We start from the raw sequence: 24,211 nt of genomic DNA on the forward strand, positions 1-24,211 counted from the left end.
CACATTTTACAATAACCAATAACTCACACCAAAAAATGTTAAAACTAAGGAGCAGAAAGTAGAGATAAATAGATAGTTAAATATACCCAAAAACTGTACTTAAGTACAGCAACAAAGTATTTGTACTTTGTTACGTCCCATTTCTGGTAATGAGTGACCAGATGTGTGGATGTGAGCAAGTGTGGACTATTGCTGTCCATTTTGTGTTTGCAAACAAGCTAAATCAATTAAATCTGCCCACTTTCTATGCCCGCTTTTCACTCATTCTTTGAGTGTGGCAGAACAGAAGTGTTACAAAGATGAAGCAGATAATGAGCGAGTGAGTGTGCGCGCGCACTGTGTGTGTGTGTGTGTGTGAGTGAGAGAGAGAGAGAGAGAGAGAGAGAGAGCGCGAGATCGTCCATAATTTGGTATTTCCTTTTTAGACAGTGGAGGAAGGGCCAGTGCCCTCGCTCATGCACATGCGCACCACACACAGCTCCTGTTTTAATGACCCCTACATCTGCCTGTAGGCACTATGAGAGAAAACAGCTAGATAGATACATAGATAGATAGATATGCACTGAAGGTCAGAGTTGAGAGTTCATAGTCATGACAAAAAAATGCACACACACACACACACACACACACACACACGTTTACTTCAGTGTGTGAGTTCAACTGGAGGTTAGACCTTCAGGCTCCACAGCTCAACAAGAGAGAGAAACACGGAGAGAATTCATAGCAGCTGATTCAGCATGGAACTGACTGGTGTGATTATTGTAGACCAGAGGGGACAAACAAGAGGAAATCTTCCAGTTATATAGATAATTTCTAGAGGAACAAAATGAAAATTTAAGGCAGATGGTGGCATAAACCAATTGGTACTTTAGTGGAATGAAGGAAAGGCAGAAAGAACTGAGAGACTGACAATAACTCTTTTACAACTTAAGCAACAGCTGAAGATGTTACTGTGTCTCCAGACTGTCTCTCGTACAAACACACACTCACAGGGCCCTGACCTTGTTGATGGCAGCTGTCGACAGCACTCTCGGTGCACAGTCCAGAACTACAAATTCTCCCTCAGTGTGTGCACACAATAATCCACAGAAGACATCTTTAAAACGATTCTCTATTTGAGAAGGCCTTATTTCTCTAAGTTTCCACATACTGCAGATTTCTTTGTTAGTTCATACTTTGCCAACTTCAAGTCAAGTAATTTTACCCAACGTGGGGCTTGAACACAATGAGGTTAAGAGCCTCATACTCTTAAACTCAGCCCACACATTCACAGCTAACGTGAATAGTGACACAGACTATGGTGGCATTTTTATCAAAACAAATCATTGACTGAATTATCATTTTTAAGCATGTTTCTTTTATTATGTTTAGTGAACACAGCCAAAATTTCACCTTTGTCGCTTTCTTCCAAATCTGCATATTGCTCTGCTTTCTTTGTTTTGCTGCTCATGGTCTTTATGTGTGTGATATGTGTCTAATTCCTGTCATTTGGGATTTATAGGTTACACAAATATACGTGCCTGCTACATGGCTTGCATGCTTGCTTTGCACATTGTTGCATTTGTACGACATTTGTGTTTGACTTCTCCTTACTCCGATGCGTTAGCCCTTTGACAGACTGGCAACCCCCCCCCCCCCCCAAAACAAAACAAAAAACGAACCCAAAACAAAACAAAACACTGGAACTGGAAAAGAAAAAGATTCAAAATGTGCAGTCCAAACTACATCAAGCTTTTATACTGTATGTGGTAGATTTTGAGTTAAGAAACTCCCGGATGGTGCTGATAGACACAGATTAGTTTGAGTGGAGAAAAGCTGAGAAATTTTATGTAAAGTAAAAACTATGTTGAGCACAAGTGTAATGTTGGATTTGATTTCATGCCAAGTAGATATTGTGAGTCCAAATGGTTGATTAAAATCTTTTGATCACAAAATGATCAACATTAAAAATTGGGCTTAAACCCTTGACTATTTTGATGTTGAAAAAAAATCCTGTGTGAATTCCACAGCATGTCTGTTGTCCTGTCTTCCTCCTCTCACCCCAACCAGTTACAGCAGATAGCTGCCCCTCCCTGAGCATGGTTCTTCTGGAGGATTCTTCCTGTTAAAAGGGAGTTTTTCCTTTCCACTGTTGCCAAGTTCTCGCTCATTGAGGGTTGTCCGATTGTTGGAGTTTTCTCTGTATCATCATAGGATATAGTTTTGATTTGGCACTATGTAAATAAATTCTGTGCTTAGACACATGATGTAGTTGGACTACCAACACGTGTACGTGTCCCAACAATCTTTTGATCAAACTTTGATGACACTGCTACAGAGGAGGATTGGGGTCACTGACAAAAATCTCTTTAGGGGTTGTCATTCAAAAACAGTACTTGTAACATTTTATTATGTAATGGATTATGTTACTTTCTGAAGAAAGTAATTTGTTACACTATTTGTTACATTGCTTTCCCCTGGCGCCATAAGAAGGGCTGGAACTGCGCCATGATTACTAGTTAGAAAACCTTAGGTTACAGGCTACAATGCTAAAAGCCTGACTGCTCATCACTGCCTTTGTTGCTACTTTAAAATCAGTATCTGGCCTCTGGGCTGGGGTCAGCATACACTCAGCTTTGCAATCAATCTGTGTTCATGGCTAGCTGTTAGCATCTGTTTGTGCAGATGTTGTTTTTTTGTGCAATAAAAAAATAATGTCTACATCTCCACTCCTCAAAAGTTTCAGACTGCTCCACCATTTACCTCCTCCCTGCACACAAACCAAAATCGATGATTATAGCACAATTTCTCTGTATGTATTATTGTAGTGTCTACCTTACAATATAAAGCGTCTTGAGGTGAGTGTTGTTGTGATTTGGTGCTGTATAAATAAAACGGAATCAAACTGAACGGAATTTAATTGGATTAAAATTACTGTGGTTTTGTATGAATTTGAGTATCGCGAAGATGTTCCCTATAAAACCTTAAAAAATGTAGCACTGCTGGAAAATCAAATAGATAAAGATCTTTTTTAAAAAATCCAAGTATCGGCTCTGCTTATCACTTAGGCTTTGTTACCTTTAAAGTTCACAAGAAAAAATAAGCTTTACATGTCATCAACTGAATACAAAGCAACAGAGCGGCAGACTTGTTGGATGCGGTTTTTTTTCCAATAAACAACATGTGTTAAAAAACTTCAGTGCCAAAATTACTGTCAGGAGCAGGATTTAAACCCACGCCTCCATTTGGAGACCATAAATCCCACGAGTGAGGAAGGACTGCATCCTTGAATCTGGCGCCTTAGACCACTCGGCCATCCTGACACCCACACTGCTGACGGCTCAGCGAAGTCACTGATGATTTAAAACTCAGAGACCCTTAATATGTTTCACAGTCTGTTATAATTAGTCACTGTAAGGAAAGTGACGTGTTTTAGCTTTTTTAGATCAGATCTTTCCATCTGATAGAAGAATGGATGGGGTGCCTGATGAATGCCTGGACAGATGGTCTCGTAAAAAGACAGATAGGTGAAGGATGGATGGATAGATGGATGGAGGATGGAGAAGGGAGGGTGGTTAGGGGAGGGGGGGCAGGCGTGTTTGATCCTCCCAGTAGAAATAATCAGCAAAGCCCTGGAGCCCTAAATGTGTGTGCATATATGTGTGTGTGTGTCTGTATATGTGCGCTGTGGGGTTTTCTGGCTACATGCCAAGACCAGCTCCTACCAAGAGATAGATCAAAGACTGCGCTCTCTCTTTCTTTCTGTCTCTATCTGTCTCTCCTGCTCATATTTCTCACAGTCGTTTCTTCCCCGTCCCTGCTCTGTGCCCTGAAAACACTCCTCTGTGTTATACCAGAGGGTAGAAAATTACAACTTTTCCTCTGGAAAAAGAGAAAAAGAAAGTACAGCAATAAAAAGAGCAAAGCAATAAAGTGCAATGTGAAGACAAAGAAAGAAAAGGGAAATCGCACAAAAATCCTCACTTTTTTCACCTGGTTTTGGGGTTGAGGTTATCACAGGGTTAAAAGTTTGAACACATTAACACTAACTTTTTTTGTTTTGTTTTAAGGCCTTAATTTCTGCTCTTCTAATTTCTTCTGTTCACACCTAACATCTGCACTACTCCAGAAATCTTTTGGAGACATAAGACAGAAACTTTTAGAAATGCTGCTGACCCAGTTTTGGTTTAAAAAAACTCACAGATTGGGTTTTAGCCTTTGGGCACAAGCTGAGGCTGTTAGAAAGAAATTACGGGGACACCCTTGTAAACTCCCTGATTCGATCTTGGCAGCCACAAAAATTAAGGCAAGGCTCACACAGTGATGTCCTCCTATTTGTGTACGTACTCCTTTCCGATTCCCATGGCTTCTTCTGTTGAGGTTAAATCTAGCACAGGATTGCTTTGGAAAACGTTACACCCAACACTGTCCATTTTTCAGTAGTGTAGTAATACAGTGCATTGCTGTACTAAATTCAGTAATTACCTTACAGTTACAATTATGGCCTTACTTGAATTCGGTTTGTGTGCAGGGAGGAGGTAAATGGTGGAGCAGTCTGAAACTTTTGAGGAGTGGAGGTGTAGACATTATTTTTTTATTGCACAAAAAAACAACATCTGCACAAACAGATGCTAACAGCTAGCCATGAACACAGATTGATTGCAAAGCTGAGTGTATGCTGACCCCAGCCCAGAGGCCAGATACTGATTTTAAAGTAGCAACAAAGGCAGTGATGAACAGTCAGGCTTTTAGCATTGTAGCCTGTATTTGGACCTGAACATGTTTCTGCAGTAGACACATAGTGGGGATTGCTTTATTTTCACACTAACCGAACGTGTGTCATCATTAGAGTAGGGATTTGTGTCAGCTTGTGGGACTGTAACTTAAGGTTTTCTAACTAGTAATCATGGCGCAGTTTCAGCCCTTGATATGGCGCCAGGGGAAAGCAATGTAACAAATAGTGTAACAAATTACTTTCTTCAGAAAGTAATAAAAATGCATTACATTAAAAAACATTACAATACTTTTTTTGAATGACAACCCATAAAGAGGTTTTTGTCAGTGACCCCAATCCTCCTCTGTAGCAGTGTCATCAAAGTTTGATCAAAAGAGTGTTGGGACACGTACACGTGTTTTAGTTTTTTGTAAAAGTCCAACTTCATCTTCTGCCTAAGCATAGCGCCAAATCAAAACAAAAGATAAAGACCCTATGATAATACAGAGAAAACCCCCAGAATCAAATCAACCCTCAATGAGCGAGAACTTGGCAACAGTGGAAAGGAAAAACTCCCTTTTAACAGGAAGAATCCTCCAGAAGAACCATGCTCAGGGAGGGGCGGCCAGCTGCCATGACCGGTTGGTCATGTAATAACTAATGATTAATTAAATTACATTTAAAGACATGTCTGGTGTTACCTTTTCCTTACTCACAGTACTTGATGTTCGTCTTCTCAAGCATTTTCTATGTGCAACTACCTGTATGCTATCTTGTTTACATCAACCATGAATATTTTTGCAGCTGTGCCAAATACTTGTCTGGGTGGAGAGTGCCAAAGTTTTTAAATAAAAACATCTTAGTTTGTAGGGATTATGGCTAGGACAGGGGTCTTCAAACCTTTTCTGGCATGCCCCACTTTATATTTTCCCACAGTTTTATCAAGCGTTAACGATAAATCAGGATGTAGATAATCTTACTGATGACCCATCTAATTTTAGGGTTTTGTTTTAGTCATGTGTAAAATTGGCAAATCTTCAGACACCAGAAGATGTTTAATTTCAAAAGAAGTTCCATCCTTCATTTTTCTTGTTAAAAACCTTTACATTTAGGAGTTCTAAATAGGCGACATTTTTATAAAAAGATCTTGACATGAACCACACTCAAACCTTAACCCAACTCTAGATGGGTCACCAGACACCTGGTGGTTGCTAAGAGGTTAATTATGTGTGATACAAATATCAGGGCACCGGCATTCATGCAACTCAGTTTCATGCCACATTTTTCCCCCTTATCCCACCTGCGGTGGCTTAATGAACACATTTTATAGGTTAAATTGTATGAGATCCGTTCAAAGCCCTTGCAGAAACGACTCCCATGCTATTAGAAAACGTGGTTTTTAAAATCATCAGCCAAGCAGAGGATCTTCAAAACTAATAATGAAGCATTAAAGCTCTAAAATGTAACATAATAACATCTTTTATTTCACAGCTTGCAATGACATTCACAGTAATCATCGGCGCGCTTGAATATTCTCCTGGATATTGTTCGCTTTGCAGTGTTATTGATCAGGGAACTGAGGCTCATTTGCACTCTGCATATGCCGTTCTGCATAACAAAATCCCCTAAACGTCTAAAGATGTAAATGTAATTGTGAAGATAATGTATTTTTGCTATCGAGCATGCTGCACTGCGTGAACTGCACTGTGTCATTAAACCAACACGTACTAACCCTTCGCAAACAAGAGCTAAACTTTCCCTCCTCCTGTTTCTCCTTCTCTTCTACGTGTCTTTTCATGCAGCTTGCAGATTGGGTCATGTTTTTTCTTTTTTTCTTTTTCTGCCATACTTAAGCAATATGCAAATAGAAACTCAGAGCCTCTCACAAAATCCCAATCAGTCCCTTTCTGACCCTTTTCCGTTTTTCCGCCATCACTCATCTTCTCTCTCGTCCAATGCCTTTTTAGCTTTGTCGCTCAGACCATCTCTCTTTCTCTCGCTCCCTGTCCCTGCATCCCTTTTCCTCCTGTCACCCCCCCATCTCCCCTTCTTTCCATCCACAATCTATCCTTTCCAATCTTCCCTTTTCCCCCTCTCTCTATCATGTTTCCCCCCCCCCCTCACACACTCACACTCTCTTCCTCTACCAGTAGTCATTCTACTTATAGCCTCGCCATAAATCAAGCTGTCATTCTCCGTCATGCTCGCTGCATCTCACTGGGGCTCATGGCACATGCACACACACATGCACGCACGAACACACACACATAAAAGGGATAGCAGCCCACACATACACAAGCTCAAATGCAAGAATATACATATAGACCAGTATTATGCAGATAACACACATGCACTGCAAGTGTATAGGCTATACTGATTACAATAAAAAATACACACACACAAACACTTCCTTTTTTAATGTGACACAAACATACAGTTCTTGCACAAACTCCAGTGTCCAAAAAACGAGCTGATATGCAGGATATCACACAAACACACACACACACACATAAACACAAATACACACACACACGGAGCAGTTGAAACTGTCCCAAGATCTCAGGGCCCAACCACCACCTTAAATTCTTCCCTCCTCTTTACCGGTTCACGTCTCTGTACTGCTCACCCGTCTCTTAGGCTGATCTTCTAAAAGTACATATACAAATTTTTACAAAAACTTCATGATTTTCATATATTAAGTAGTCGTAATCGTAAGCTAATTTCACACACGCACACACGCACTGCAGGCCTAAACTTTTCAGGACTTTCCCGACAGAGGTGCAGGTGCAAATGCAAATGTCTGACGCAGCCACACTGGACATTGCTGTAATTAGGAAAGCTCAGCTAGACTTTGACATAAAGTAACATGAAAACACAGGTGTTGCCAATGACATTAATGAAGGTTCTGTTCGTTAGGTGCAGAGCCTCAATTAGCATCATTAGTATCACCTGTGTTTACATGTCAAAATGACTGCTAGGAAAAAAGGTCTATTAGCATGGTGGGTGGCAGGAGCCAGTGTTTACCCCATTTCCCCTGAAAGTTACAGAAACTAAAGGAAGTAAAGGGCAGCTCACTCTAAGGCCGAATCTCGGTTTGAAAATTGCTGGGAAAAAAACACGATAATGTAAATACGCGAGTCTACAAAACACATGTCCAGTCTTTTTCAGACTCATTAATACCTTTCTTCTATTATTCCTTTTCATGTACCCAGACTTTCTCTCGATACGTGTCCGGAAACACACTTTTAATAATCACACTTCCCCTTTGGCTGTTATTCAGATTGAAATTTGGATATTATTTGAAACAAGAAATAATAGCAGCATGTAAATGTATTGTGCTGAAGATATATTTGCTCTTTTTAAAACCACAGACCATCAGCTTATTTCCCCCTTCCTTCCGTGACCAAACCAAGAGCCTCATAAAGACCCCTAGGAGTTTGAGAATTTCATGGGGCTTTGTGTTTGACTGTGTGTGTGTGTGTGTGTGTGTGTGTGTGTGTGTGTGTGTGTGTGTGTGTGTGTGTGTGTGTGTGCGTGTGTGTGTGTGTGTGTAAGATACATGTGGAATTCAAGGTCATGTAATCCCATGGCCTTCACTGTTATTGACACATACAGCACATTCTATGACCTGGACTGGCCTTGCATGCATACACAATCTTTAGACATTAAAAACATTCATACTGATACTTTGTGGGTTGTTGACAACTTATACATAATAATTCTTTATCTGGTGATATTGGATATTGTGCTTATTGGTAGTTAAAACATTTAAAAACCTGCCTGTGTAATTAATAAGCTAAAGCCACTGGCATACCAGACACACAGAAGGGGTCCTTTTGCATCTGTATCTGTACCTGAGTGCAACGTTAGCAACTCAGCACATCAGGTGGGATGCCTCCTTTCTTTTTTTTTCTTTTTTCTTTGAGTAACCTATTATCTTATTAATAAATCCTACTACTAAGAGAACTACTGACCAATCACATTTGAGCAGGCTGCTTGCAGCAATCACATTTGCCAAAATTCAGTTTGAATCCCTTTGGCTGTGGTCACTGATTTATTATTTTTCCATTAGATTTGAGTTGTCCAAGGTTGCTGTGGGCTCTCCCATGATGCACTGAGCCTCTCTCCTCTGTTCCCTTTCTCTACAGTTTCATATAACTATTGCCTTTTCCCCCCAAACTGGTTGAGGAAGATGAGCTTGAGCATCCCTAACCGTCTCTCTGTGTCACACACATGAATTAAAATTTTGAAGCTTCTCTCATATTGCAACTCAAACATTTTGCTTCGACCCAGACGTGGATCAGGGTGCTTTATTTTCTCGTTCACGGGCAAACTACAGGGTGGTACAGCCCAGCGTCTAGCATCAGACTCAAATGCACTGCGATATGCAAACGACAGGTCAATCAATCAATAAACACGTGTTAAAATGTACTAATGTATGCAAAATCTGTGCTTCAGATAGCTTCCTTTGTCTAATAATACCCAGCAGTAACTAGAGATCTAGTGCCAGCAACGAGTTGTAACTCACAGACACAAATGCAAAGATATAGATTTCCAAGGTCGCATTTCAGACATTCACTACAGTATCTTATACAAGTCCCCCACTCTTTCTCTATGCGCTCCGCTGCTCTCCTCTTCCTCCTCTTCTGCATTCTTCTCTCCTCCTCCCTCCATCTCTTGCCACTGTCTTTCACACAAACCACACACACACTCACACACACATAGTCTCTGGAGACATGTCCGTTGCTCTGACCTATCTCTCCTGGGAGTGCTGGCTGTCTGCCCGGCTCTCTTTTTTCTCTCTTGCTTCACACATTCTCCCTCCCTGCATCTTTCCTCCTCCTCTCTCTGTGTCTCTCTGTCTATTGATCTATCTGTTTTTCTAATCTCCTTTTGTCTTCCCCATCTCTAATCCTCTCCTCTGTTGCATGTCTCCCCTGCTATTGCATCCTCTTATCTCTTTATCCTTTCTCAGCCCGATTCCGCACTTCTACTTTTCTACCCTCTTTTTCACCCTCTCCTCCTTTAAAATCCGCTCCTTGCGTCTCTTTTCTCGCAATGCTTCTCCTTTTCACATTCTCTGCTCCTATTGCTTTCTAGGCTTACAGGGTGCCGGTGTGGCTGCGGGGCTCAGCCCGGAGCTCTCTGCCCTGCTCGTGCTGCTTCCTGGGCACCGTGCCCACAGAATAGTTAGGCAGGACTGAAGGAGAGCTGGAGGGGTGCGCATGTGTGCGTTTGTATGTATCGAATCATGTGGATAGGGGGAGGGGTGGGACAGAGAAAGTGGATAGGGAAGAAAGATTGAAAAGAAAGGAGGAGGGGAGTTGTTGACAGGCAGAGAAAAAAGAGGCAACGACAGAGAAAGAAGAAATGATTTTTGATGAGTCACACTTTGCTAGCTGGAGTTTACCGTGCAGCACTCGGCGTGTGTTCAACAGAAAAATGTGAGTGAGTGTGTGTGTTTTTCAAACGACAGTAAAATTTTTAACTATATTTAAAAAGAATCACTCTGCATTTATTACAGCACATCTCAAATTTGTATCTACAGTCTTTTTTTGTTAATTGGTTAATTTAGTCAGAAATTTCTTCAGCAAATTCAGCAAACACCAAGAAAATCTAGTGATGTAAGCGAGGAGATTCAGTTAACTGTCTCAGAACTGCTGCAATTACAGTTTGTGGGTATTGTCATATTGTTTTGGAGTGACTATTACTTGAAAAAAACTCATAAATGAGCAAAATATTCTGATCCCAAGGAGTCACATGCTGCTGTTCTGTCAGATGCGGCCATGATGCACTTGCTACTGCAATATTGCACACCTAGAAAGGATGGTCCACTTTTAAAGAGATATGAAGTACATTCTGGGAGGCTAGCAGCCAAGCAGAGAAGCCCAGACCTCCCTCTCCCCAGCCACCTCCTCCAGTTTGTCCAGGGAAACACCAAGGGGTTCCCAAAATAGCTTAGAGATATAATCTCACCATCGTGTCCTGGGTCTGCCCCAAGACCTGCTCCCCAGAAGGGCATGCCAGGAACACCTTACCCAAGAAGCCCCCGGAGACATCCCGGTCTGAGCCTGAACTACCTAGAGTTGCACCTTGTACAGCCTGGCTAGCTCAGTCGGTAGAGCATGAGATTCTTAATCTCAGGGTCGTGGGTTCGAGCCCCACGTTGGGCGCATCTTTTTTTAGAACAAAATTAATTGGAGTTGGACCGTATCACCACTATCACCCCCCATCCCTTGTATCCTCACAACAACCCCCTGTCATTGGCATTAATGCCCTTTGCTAATATATCACTAGTCAATCATGTCCAAGCTATCTCAGCTTTGCCTCTTCTCATTTTGATGCTGTGGGGGCAGCAGTACCACTTTCATCAGTTGGTTCCTATCGATGTGGAGATATAGTGGCCTATTAGTCCTCACCCTATCTCTAAGGGAGAGGGCAGCCACCCTTTGGGGAAAGCTCATTTCTGCCACTTGTATCTGAGATTTTGTTCTGTCGCTCACTCCCGACCGTGTAACCATAGGTGTGGGTTTGTGATGAAGCCAACAGAACCACATCATCTGCAAAGAGCAGAGATAAAATCCTGAGGTTTCTGCCACGTTTGGCTTTGCCTAGAAATGTAAAGATTATGAACAGAATTGGTGACAAAGGGTAGCCCTGGAACCCTCCAACAGCCAGGCAACAATTGTACAGATACCAAAAACAATTACTGCTCAATTTCATATTGTTTACAAAAGGAAAAGTCAGGAGAGCAAAATGGGCAAATTGTTATGGAGGAAACCAACTCCTGTGTTTGATGCCGATATATGACATTTGGTACACACATGTAACATCCTGAGATATACAAAAAAATCCTCTTGAGGCCATGCCCTAAACCCATCAGACTGTCAATTTCAATACAGCATTTACCATTTATGGGTTTTCTACTTTAACAAACTCCCGCTAGACATTAAGTTTGACTTTTTTACTTACCTTCTACTTCTGCTTTTACTTGTTTGTTAGGTTTGGATACAACACCTTTTAGGTATTTGTGAGACTCCAGCAACTCCGACAGTATTTCATGCTCTGGCAATGAGAGTGGGCTGAAATAACTGCTACCAAATTAAAGTGGGGGAAACATGCAGTGCTGTTAATTTAACTTCTATTGCACACATTTGGAATGTTATCAGCGTGCTGAATAACCAGTTGCTATCAGTCCCATTCATATAGTCTGTAGATGGCTCCTCCACTTGCAAATAAGTAGTTATCACCTCATTCAGCGGTGGTTGTTCTGTGGCTAAAATAGGTACTTCCAGGTTAAAATAGCAACACAATTCTAATTTTTGGACGCTGGACAATCAAACATTGGTTCAAGATCCATTTTATTCACATTATATTTTATCACATTAAGTTGTTTACTTTTGTTTTCAGATGCTATTAAGATGAAGAAATAGCGACTTTTAGTGTTAAAATAAATGCCCTTACCACGTGAAGCATGCAAGCAGGCTTACAACATTTACCATCTCCTACATAAGCACTGCTGTTCCAACTGAGCTGGCAATGTGTATGGGACTGATAACAACTGATAATGGGCATTCTGTCAGGATGTGCTGCGGAGGACCCAAATGGAGGACAAGGGGAGAATGAATACTGAACAAAAGCAAACCTTTATTGTGGCTGAAGAAATTTCCCAAAACACATAAAGGAAGAAAGAGGGAAAAACAAAGAATCCACACTGGAAAAACACAGAAACTCACAGAGTGGACAGCACAGCAGGGGATCTCTCTGATTAGGGATGAGCTATGAGTAGGTGGGGAAAACAATGCAAAGGCGGAAACTGTGAAGAAAACAGGAGGGAAGACAAGGAGCAAAAAACAATGATAGAGACAGAGAAACACTGGGGATAAAATGCTACTGAATTTGTAACCACTCCAGTTTAGTTTTCTATGTTCATGTTCATATTGTCGAGAAGACACAGATTAAGCGCACAGCCCGGCTAGCTCAGTCGGTAGAGCATGAGACTCTTAATCTCAGGGTCGTGGATTCGAGCCCCACGTTGGGCGGAGCTGTTTTAAGCACAAAAAGTTAGAGCTCACTGTCATTGCACTTTATTCCTCTTTCCCTTACATTCTCATAAAATCCCTTTGTCATCCAAGATGGCCAATCTACCTGCAGAGAAAGGTGTGGCACGACCAGTCTGTGAGCCCTTTCTGTCAGAGAAGAGTTAAGCAGAGCTGAAGTGAAATTCAGTGTTAAAAACAATAGAAAGGGTTCACTGCAGCCAGTCTTCGCTTTTCGTACTGAATATGTGGGTTTTTTTTTCAATGTTTGTAGTTCAACAGAACAACAACGAAATCAAAACAGAAGCCATAACTCATGAGATTTAAAAAAACAGGACCATGAAAATTTGAAGACAATTCAGAGGAACTGGCAGGCAGACCGCAGGTGGATGAAGTAAAAAAGAAATCATATGAGAGAAGGAAATTTTTTGTTTCATCCAAGGGCTCTGGTCCTCTGTGTTTAACCTCCCTTCTACCGATATAACCAATAATTTAATCGTTTTGATGTTTGATTGTAAATGTAGCGCTCCTGATGACTACACTACATCAGATTTAAATGTCCATAGTGACATTACATAATAAGGAAAGGCTTTGATAAACAGTAACCAAACTTACAGGCTAAACAGCCAGAAACACCTTCTACCTTTGTTTTGGGCTCCTTAAACTTGACTGATCTTATTTCCTGTTTGATGTGCATTCTGTATGGGTGACTGCACTTAAATTGATGCTAATGGCGAGAGACTGAATGACAGAGAGAGCATCACCACACCTGTAACACGCTGCATGCAGAGAAATGCAATTCCCCTGCTGGTCACTAATGGTACGGCCCTGCTGGAGTGGAAGCAAATGGCCTGGACTCAACCACGCATGATGGGAATGAAGAAGGGGAGGAGGATACTGGTCAGGCAGTGGTAGAGTGAAAGAGAGGAAGATGTAGTAAAGAAAGGTTGTAGGAAGAATAGCTGTGATTTGCGATTTTTATTTGATCAAAGTGACCAGGACAAAAAGGAAATCCACAGAGGATGATGGGCAAGCGAGTGGGGGAGGATTCACACCAGCGCTTAAATGTCGCCTTCAACTGCCATCTCTTTGTAGCACTGATTATCTCCTCCATCTCCTGTCCTCGCATTCCTATCTCCCTCAGTTTTCCTCCTGCTGTATCCTTTCATCTCCCCCTTTAACCTCTCACCCCTGCCCGAGCCTCCCTCTCTTCTGCTCTGTTAGGTGTCCAGTATCTCAGAGAGGAGCCCCAGTGATGCAGTGCCCTCTGTCTGCGTTCACCGTTACTGCAGCAGCAGCCCGTTTGAAAACTTCAGCCTCTGAACATTTGAGTGCTGTAGCTTTAGAGCGTTGTGATTTATGGCAGCTGTGGCTCGTAAAGCCACATAAAAAACAATTATAAAGTGAAACAGCGCCATAAAATTGTGATAAACTTCAGATGTTACAGACAAGAAAGCAACTTGTGACAGTGTAAAACGTGATGAATGACCGTTTAGCAAGAGGCTGCTTCATATAAAGGCATTTTTTTAAGCCGAGGTCCTGCTGTCACTGCACCACGACACGACGGACCCCTGAACATTAACTGAAGGTGATGACAAACACAATTCTGATCTCGATTCAGGCAGCATGTGCGCCTGACAGACGATGCGGCAGCTCAGCGGTGGCAGACGCTGATGTGAAATATCGGATGTGTTAACATATGCAGGATAAAAAAATTCAGGGGCTAAGTGTTTTAACCCATTATGCCCAAAGATTAGCAGGGTTTAAAAGGTTTGTGAGCTGCTGCCCAAAACAGCCACTGCCAACAGCTTTACGAAGCAGTGCTAGGATATCGTTACTGTTTCACTGCAGTTTGTTAATGCACTCCAAAGTACAGTCACTAAATTGTCTTTTTTAACAAAGCGTTTGCAGAGATTGCTTTGTCTCGATTTTCGTTTAAAGGATAATGCAAACTCTTTTTTTTTCTCTTTTCATTAACAATCTCATTAAAGAAATGGATTAAACAGTGACAGTGTTTTAATTTTAGCATTGTGAAATGATGTTGGTGCACAATTTACTCAATTAACTGCAGGCCCTGGCCTCTGTTGATGTTCAGTGCGGAGTATAAAGCAGCCCGGAGTCATAAAACCTCAAAGAAAGTGGACAAACATAGGTGAAACAGTCTCCTCGTTATCCAGAAAGCTCATTTGGCAAAGAGTCAGTGTCCTCTTTCTTTTTTCTTTTTTTTTATAACGCAATGCAGTGCTCTGCTCCTGTCTGTCCAGTCTACAAAACCTCAGCGACAATCACTTCCTAATAAATCACTTCAGCCAATCAGTGATGGATGTGTTTTTGAAAAACAAAAATTGCGCACGTATTTGTGTGTAAATCAATGTCGTGTGCTCGCTCTGTGATTTTTCCCCCTCCCACCAGACAATGCACTAATGTTTTGTTGATCCTTCTGCACACACACACACACACACACACACACACACACACACACTGCAGGCAAGAGTGTACGATAAACACAAGGAGGATGCTCAGAGGAGAGAGACTGGGAAAAAAGAAAATAAAGGAATTCTTGAAGAAAAAGGTAGAAAGAGGGAACAAAACAAAGATTCACGACTAAAATGACATTTCTTTCTTTTTTCTTTTTTTCTTTTTTGTTTTACCATCAGAAACAAGATAGTGGGAATAAATTTCTGATTTAATCCCCCGCCCCTCGCCCTCGTCCCATGAGTGTGTGTGGGTGTGCTGACAGATTTGGTATTGCCTCAGTTCAGAGATTGGCTACAGAAAAACACACTCGGTAATTATCTAGAAAGAACACCTGGGCACTGGGAATCTCATTATATTGTAACCACTCCTCCAACACACACACACACACACACACACGGAAGAAAATACACAACAGAGTGAAAAGAGACCAAAAAATAAAGGATGATTTTTTGCATAAAACAGAAAATCAAAAGACAAGATGAAAAATAGCAAGAATTCAAAAAACACCTACATACACGGAGAGTGAGGAGCCTTTCTAGTTGTAAGAGCTTGAAACTCACTGTTGTGAGACTTTGTGGATCATACGCCGGCATTTTATTATGCGGTAAGACTCACAAACAAGTGAAACCCGGCGATGGTGAAGGGATCATTTGAATTCATCTGTTGCCATTTCACTAGCTGACTTTCTTTATTCCACGCGGTTTATATATTTTTTACAATTCTGCAAAGCACAAAGAAAACCGCAGTGACTGCAAAGTGATCCAAATCCGTGATGCATAAAACACAGCGCTGCAATTATTAAGTCATACAACACTCTTGTGTTCTCGTTTTTATTCCCTTCATGTTTCCTTTGATGTGCTGCAGTAGCAGATCTTCGCCAGTAAGAGGCAGAGTTTCCTCTCATCTGACTGACTAAACCTCACTCATTACCATCACTCTTTCTTTCTCTTCATCTGGACTTGTGCTTTCCTCTGCCCTTTCTTTCATCCATCTCCCTTTGCATCCATCAGAAACAGTGCTCATTATCAATTTTATGAAAATGTTTTGCATTTGCTGTAAACCAGCTCGCATCCTCCAAATGGGAGTCAAGTCGGGGGGGTGTGCGTTTGTGTGTGTGCAAAGGAAAACCCTGTTGATGTGAACAGATGCATTCATTGCTGTGTTTTGACAGGCTGACAGCGGCCAGAGTGAGATGACCAAAAAGGGTCAACAAACAAGCGACGCACCAGACACATACACACGAACTGTGTCCGGTCATCTAAGGTAACGTGGCCAAAAAAATAGATCAGTGTAAAAAACTTGATTTTTTAATAATCTTAATGACACAACAAGGGGCATATCAAACCTCTAAGCAAGTTTCTTCTAAGAGAGTTTATTAAACACTTCCATCAGAATAAAAAGTTCCAAGCCGATTAAGGACAGGGCGATTTATACCTTTTCAGAAACTGATCAAACAAAACTTATCATTAAACAACAACAACAAGGGCCGTGGGTTCGAGCCCCAAGTTGGGTGCAGGATTTTAGAACACAACACCCCCTACACATGTCCACGCCATCTAACCCTCTAACTAATAGGCCTTTTCCACTAGTGCCTTCACTCAGTTTCAAACGTTTTCCATTCAATTGGGTACCACCTGATGTGCATGGTTATAGCGCCGTGGCCAAAAGTGATGTCATATGTATGCCACAGACACACAACAATGGAAGATGTCGCAACGATGATATTCCTGTGGCTTTTTTTTTTTTCAGACTTAGGGACCATGGTGCTTGTTTTTATGTGGCCATTTTGTCGTTGCTGGGCTTCAAAAATGGTGGTTTTGACTTTTGTGAAGGAGCATCTCTTATGACTCATCAAGTGACGCCACTGACTAACCAATCGGTGGCATGTAGTCTCTTGACATAGCATTTTCTTCACTATCACTCTTGCTGCTATCCTTCTATTCAATTCAGTTTTAATGATCTAGCACCAAATCACAAAAACAATAGACCCTGGGGGCTTTATATTGTAATTTAAGGTAATTTTATGTAAGGTAAAGACCCTACAATAATACAGAGAAAATGACAACAATCAGATGACTCCCTAAGAGCAAGCACTTTGGTGACAGCGGCAAGGAAAAACTCCCTACTCCCTACTATTACCAGGTGCTACAGCCCGGCTAGCTCAGTCGGTAGAGCATGAGACTCTTAATCTCAGGGTCGTGGGTTCGAGCCCCACGTTGGGCGTAAATGTTTTTAAAGTAGACTTCAAATAATTGAAAAAACAGTATTGAGAATGATGGGCCGTCCACACAACAGACATTTGGTTCTAAGAATGCAGAGCACCTCTCCGTACACCGAGTCCAGCAGTAATGATGTATTACAGTAGAAAACTGCCATAATCCAAGAGAAAGAGCAGCACTGACTGCAATGCCCTTTTATAAGCAAAAGTTAATATAAATCAATTAAGAGGTGAAAGAGTTCAAACAACTATTACTAAGTCAAACTGGTCTTGAATAGAGTCCTATGGTTAATGCTCAGTCCTATCACTATCCACACATGCTGACGGACATTTTTTAAACAGTACATTGACATATTTTTAAATTAAAAATGGGAATAGGGAAACTGCTCTGCCTCATGAGTGTGACAGTCTTAATCTTCGTCGTACATTTTTTGACAAAAATAGAAAACGCCTTCATTAGGGTTTCAGCCAAAATAGTACTGAATCACTATTCAGTCAAAGAAGTACTGAGGCACACGGAGACGAAGAGAACAAACAAAGAGGAAACGAGGAAAGCGGGACAGAGTTAAAACGAAATGAGAACAGACCTACTGTAGTGAGCATGTGCTAAATAAAATGCTTGTTTGAGTTTTTGTTTGTGTATTGTCTATATCCTGCGCATATGTGTGTGACACCTGCACTGGCAACCCCAGTGCAGGTGTGTTGCTGATAGTTTTATCAGTGCTGGATTAGGGCAACTGAGGAGAAGGGAAAATGAAAATTTTGCTGTTTAGATTTACTGTATGTGCTGTAACACATTTTTATTTCAAGAAACTTTCTCAGGTGTGCAGACTGCAGGTCACATGTTCCAAACCGAGGGCAGGATAATGTTTCCAACACTGATGTCTTGATGTATTTTCAAGTAAACTAACACTGATAATTCTCAGTTACACAGAACTGTAAAATATGCAGTTTCACATTCAGTTTAAACTTTTGTTCATTTAATTTGGACATGAAAAAACTACAAATATATGAAGGTGAAATTGGTCAATTTAAAGTGAAGATAAAGGAGACAACTTCTGGTTTCCTGTTTCCAGTACAGCAACCAGTCACGACAACTATACACAGGCATTAAACATCATCAACTGGACTTAGACATTTGAGTGTCCCAAAGAACAATATTACAATATGAACACCTACCAGATAATTAAATAAAACATCGTCGATATGATGAAATGCCGTACAGAAAGAAGTGCTCATGTACATTACACTTGCAGGAGGTGTTCAGCCACAGAAACCCACATCATGAAGTTACGAGCGCACTGTTTTGTGCTGATGTTAATGCCAGAGGAGGTTTGGAGCTCTGCAGTTATTGAGTCAGCGCAGTGTTGGCAACTTTTACACACTATGCACGGCAACACTGACAAATGATACTTTTGATGATAGAGGATTTTAATGAAAGGCTTCTAAATGAGATGAGGCTCCATGGTTTCTACATTTTGAAGGTTTCATGTTAACATTTTGGCCTTGTTGGTTTTGTAAATACTAGTTTCACCAACCGAAACTGAAGCAAACATTTACACACAACCCGGCAAAATGTGACAGTTAGCAGACAGCCGTCCGCTACAGCTGCTTGTAACAGTACATCAATCGATCAAAGCACCCACGCCCTGATTTTAAGCTGCAACATCATCAAAATAGGTGAATTTTAAACAAATTCTCCCATCACACGGTTATTATGAAGGGGGGGAATTAGCTAATTCTTTGTACTAGGCTGTAAACATGCTATTTTCACAAGGTGTTCATGTTAATTGTGGAGTTTATGGTTCACTTTTGGAGCCTGCCTCAAGTGGCTATAAGAGGAAATGCAGTTTGTGCCACATCTGAGTTGCCTTCATTTTTCAACTGCAAGTTGAAGTCTCTTCAAAAGTGAAATAAACTGATAATTAATACTAAGAGTTATAGTCTATACTCATAGTTGGCTCATCATAGGCAAATTCTATTGTCGTGGGTTGAAAGCATGTGAATCTATGGTGAGAAGAGACATTTTCTCCTTTTCCTAGTTAGTTAAGACACAACAGTGCTCAGCAGCTGCAGCTCCTCTGGTGTTGTGTGTCTTGTGGCGGCATGGTGTGCGTCTCTCTCCGTTGTACCAGCCGCCAGATTTATAAAACGGTTTCAGGCCCTGTCAAGTGCCCAATAAACCACTTTTACTATTAGTGTAGGACACAGCTAGCATACAGCTGCTGACCACTGCTACCACTGACCATACACATCCGCATATGCTGACACACTGAGGCTGACATGCTCACACACATGTACGAGCGCAAGGCCAGTCACATACTTGCTGGTCAGACACATTTTTAGGGCTGCTGGAGTCGGGATCTGAGCCAAGCTCTAACCCCATCTCACTCCACCCTGTTGCCCCAATGACATCATGTCACAGCCTGAACCGCCGACTCAGAAGGACCAAACACACACACACACACACACACTTCACCTTGTAGTACAGAACTTTTTGGAGCATCAGCCCTATTAAAAACTACAACATTAATAAGTAATTTTTAAAACACTGTACCGTAGTGCAAAAGATGCATGTAGCCACTGTAAGGTCCTTCTGGCCTTACAGTGGCTCAAAGTTTTCTCACCGTCACCATTTGAATTTTCTGTACGATATGACCTGAAACTAGTGCCTGAGGGCGCAAAGACATCAGGAAATTACTCACTGACGTCACAGATAAATGGTTGTTTTTCAATGGTCTTTTTGCAAGCAGAAGAGTCGCCCCCTGGTGTCCAATAAACAGAATGTAGGCTTCACTAAACAGACCTAGAAATTGCGCGTCTTTTATGCTTATTGATTTTTTTTTCCATACATGACAACATCGCATGACCGATGTCATGCGATGTTCTCATGTGAATATCATATTACAATTAGTCACAGCATGTCTGTGCGGCATACATACAGCCCGGCTAGCTCAGTCGGTAGAGCATGAGACTCTTAATCTCAGGGTCGTGGGTTCGAGCCCCACGTTGGGCGCAAGATTTTTCTCGAGTCATTGGAGAAAAATGCACTTCCGTGAGATCACGTGCACACAGCTAATGCTGCAAATCATACTAATCTGCATTTCGCACCTCTCATAAACGAGGTATTTTGGGATGATAAAATAGTTTTTGCTAATATTTTATAGGGCATTTATTTTACAATACAAAGCAACTTTGTTAAAAAAAAATGTGTCGAATCAGTTTTTAAATTTTAAAAGAGTGAGTTGCAAACCTCTTCACTGAAATCAAAAATACATCAGGGAAGGACTGGAGGGTTTACACACTGAGAAGAATTCCAAAGATTCAATACAGCCAATCAGAAATAAGAGTTTAAGACAACAGCTCTTCAGCTAGAGAGCTGAAGAGGCCATCCTCTTCAAACTGACCACCATCTGTGTGTGAGAGAGAGTCCAACTTAGTCATTAGTGCTCCTGGAAGGCTGAAATACACACACGTGTGTCACGTAACACACTGAGTGCAGACAATCCATTCAAAAACTTAAATTTGATTATTTTCACTTTAGATGAATGTTTGAACAGCCACTTTAATGAAATATTCCCAATTCCTATTCCTCATTCCCAAATCTACTGCTTCTGAACACGTGGGACACACACAAACACACACAGACCTTCTTGAATGACCTTGAGGACCCATTTGTGCTTGCAGACAAGCCATCTTCTCAAATGTCTAGCACGGAGACAAATACACATACTCACTTACTCCCCTTCCCTAATTACCGAGTCCCAGGGGATGAGACACTCAAGAGGCGCTTCAGTTAAAGAAAAGGTCTTTCTCACCAGTTAAGAGGGCAGACAGGCGGAGAGAGGTAAATGAATGAGAAGATGTTCAGAATACAGATTTGCTGGCACCCAAGTATATTTTAACTGCTCCACAGTTTCCACATGTTACTGTTGCATAAAAATCGGGTGAGTCTAAAAGTTTGGTTCACTGCTCACCAAACCCAAACCAAACCCAAGTTGAGAACACGAAGAAAAGTAAGAATAGATGAGGCACGTGAAAATGAAGGTCCTGAGTGAAACAGTGAGGGGGATGGAAGAGAAAGAACAGAAGTTGACTGAGACGGGAGGGCGGAGGAAGAGAGATTATCTCTCTCTAATGGCTAACTTGTTGACAGCAACACTTTTCAGCACCCCTATCTACACATCTAATGTTACTATCTATCCTGAAACACACACACACACAGAGGCACACACATGCACACACACACCACCTCTCCTCTTGCAAGGTTTATCAGCCCGGCTGTCGGCTCGGGCCACATTTCATGTGGGTTTCGGATTTTAAAACCATGAGAAACAGAAAGTGAGCCGGAGACGTCACTGCCAGAGACGACCTCGACATTCTCTCAACTCGTCTGCAGCCATAACATCGTCGAACATGAATCTGATCTGAGCCCGCTTTCAGATCCTGGCTGGGCAGACGGTTAAAAAACTCATCATCCTCTGCTAGGTCACCTTCTTGCAAACGTGTTTCAGTTACAACACCAAGCTGCATTTGTCACCAGTTAATTTAACTTGTCTTTATAAATGATAATAAACTGCTTTTGGCTGCTCCCTTATTCACAAGGGGTCGCCATAGCGGATGGATTTGTCCCAAAGGTGGACATGTGAGAGTTTGAGGATTTATCTTCTCTCTTTTTCCTTTAAACAGAAATGTGCCACAATTGATTCTGCTGAAATATGAATATGAATTTATTTCTGTTTTGTAGGGAATGAAAAAGACACATCGGCCTCAATAACACTGCTAGACTATACAGCTAAAGTTTAAGGAGTTTATTATGAGAGAACACTTAATGGATATTAAAGTTATCCATGAATTTGGGATGAAAGTGTATGTGAAATGGTTTACTTTTCCAATTGTTAGTGGTCAACAGCCACCATAAAAACTTGAAAGTGCATAGGTCAGTGAGTGTCTCATTAACATGAACACACACAGAAACTTCTACATAAGGACACAAGAATCCATATTATCAAGACATTTAAATACACTTTCATGGTGCTACGGAACATTTAGATCTCACTAATGAACAATCCACCCTTTATAGACCAAAAACGATCATTTTTTATTCAAAACTTGGATAGTCTGCTATGGTTTCCCATTTCCATGCATTTTTACCTGTTGATTGCACAGCTGGTCTCGAAAATACAGCTGTGACACTAAATTCAGAGGCCACAAACTGTATCATAAAGTAGATATTCAGTCAAAAAAGAAGAAGAAAAAAATAACATTCCAGCTGCTACATCCAAGACTTTCGCGCAAAATAGGGAGAGACTCCTGGTTCAGTGAGTTTTACGCTGGGCAGCAAAATTAAATGGTGAACCAACATTCCCTCAGTTACAGTCGGAGTTAGATGCCATCCAGTCCTCTGGTCCAGATGAAGGCAGAGCAATTTCTCTAAACTGAGAGAAACATTTGTGCAACATTTCGACCAAAATAGTTCTGGTCTGCACCGCAAAGCGAGAGGGCTGCCTTCATTTGGGCCGACGGGGTTGGCACACGCACAAACGCACAAACAGACACACTCTGCATTTCACCACTGTCATGTGCGAGCCAAATTCAATGAAATAAGCCCATTCTGTAAGTAGACTGTGACAACGGAAACATCGAGGGGACAAAAAGTTCAAATGGAACAAAGTCCTAAATGTTTTCACACTGACTTCAGATGTCCTGTTCAGAGAGCGCAGGAACGGCGAGATTTCAAGTTCAGATCTATGATTTAAAAACCACATCCACTCTTGCAAAGTTTGAGTTTTAAAGTTACCTCATCTTGTGGGACAAAGATCAAAGTCAGAAAAGAAACATGACACTGTAAAACTATCAGAAGTCATGGCACAAATCACTGAAAAGTTAAATCACACACCTCAAATCCACCGCTAACATTCCCATTGTGTACTTTGTGTTATCACCTCGTAAAGTATTTAAAACAAATGGTCTTACCTGGTGTGTTGTGCTGGATTAACGTCGTTGATCGGTTGTCCAAGAAAACTTTCTCCACCCACCATCAGAAGCGCTAACGACCGAAAATTGTTACTCTCTGTCCGGTTGGGAAAGTGCAGACAGATCGCTGTTTTCAATGGAAGGAGATATCCCGTTCGGGAAGATCCCACAGCAGCACGCTTCACAGTCTGACTTTCACTCCTCGATGTCACACGAAAGTCGTTGTTTGAGTAAAGAAAGAGCAAAAGAACAAAGGAAAAAAGTTGATTTGTGGGAATGTACAGAGGTTTGCGACTGACAGTATCCAGAAGTCCCGACAGAAAAGAGTGGCACTCGCTGCGCTGTGAGCTGTGCTCTCAGCAACAGGTGTCAGAAATAAAGTGAGATTTTTTTCACGGCCATCACAAGTTTCCAAACACTCTCCAACTAATTACGCACGCAGGGAAAAGGGGAGGAGGAGAAGGTGGTGGTGGGGAGGAGGGAAGCAGAGGGGAGGGTGCTGCGCAAAGTTTTTACGCGTGGAGAAACAGAAGGAGAAGTGGAATGAAACAATAGAGCCCAGAGCGCGCGCTCTCTCTCCCTCCTCAACAACTGCGCTGATGTGAAAACTGCCCGCCTGGCCACCGGAGGAGAAAAGGAGACAGAGGCGTAAAAGAGGGAAAGGAGGTCGTTTTACACAGAATGAGAAGGAAAGATTCGCCTCTTTGAGAGTGTTTTTAACCAATGGGTCTCCATTTGGAGTCCATTAAACTCATAGCCTTTAAAACAGGGCTTTTACCCCTGAGTCTGGCCCCTCTCGCTATATTC

At 41.6% G+C, this 24,211-nt stretch overlaps 1 protein-coding gene and 4 non-coding genes across 8 annotated transcripts in view; 4 read left to right on the plus strand and 1 right to left on the minus strand.

Annotated features, from left to right (window-relative positions):
- Positions 1 to 23,976, minus strand: part of wnt5b (wingless-type MMTV integration site family, member 5b) — an 87,830-nt gene extending 63,854 nt beyond the window's left edge. For all 4 annotated transcript variants that reach the window (XM_035908170.2, XM_035908168.2, XM_035908163.2 and 1 more), the window contains exon 1: positions 23,405 to 23,976. The gene's annotated coding sequence lies outside the window, so the exon portion shown is untranslated. The remainder of the gene's footprint in view (positions 1 to 23,404) is intronic.
- trnak-cuu (transfer RNA lysine (anticodon CUU)) lies at positions 10,794 to 10,866 on the plus strand. Its single transcript has one exon. It is a non-coding gene; the product is annotated as a tRNA-Lys (tRNA).
- On the plus strand, positions 12,663 to 12,735 carry trnak-cuu (transfer RNA lysine (anticodon CUU)). The gene has a single exon. It is a non-coding gene; the product is annotated as a tRNA-Lys (tRNA).
- trnak-cuu (transfer RNA lysine (anticodon CUU)) lies at positions 17,361 to 17,433 on the plus strand. The gene has a single exon. It is a non-coding gene; the product is annotated as a tRNA-Lys (tRNA).
- On the plus strand, positions 20,372 to 20,444 carry trnak-cuu (transfer RNA lysine (anticodon CUU)). Its single transcript has one exon. It is a non-coding gene; the product is annotated as a tRNA-Lys (tRNA).
- Positions 23,977 to 24,211: the final 235 nt, after the last annotated feature.

Source organism: Neolamprologus brichardi, chromosome 17, assembly GCF_056152115.1.
Source record: "Neolamprologus brichardi isolate AB-2024 chromosome 17, ASM5615211v1, whole genome shotgun sequence".
Lineage (NCBI taxonomy): Eukaryota > Metazoa > Chordata > Actinopteri > Cichliformes > Cichlidae > Neolamprologus > Neolamprologus brichardi.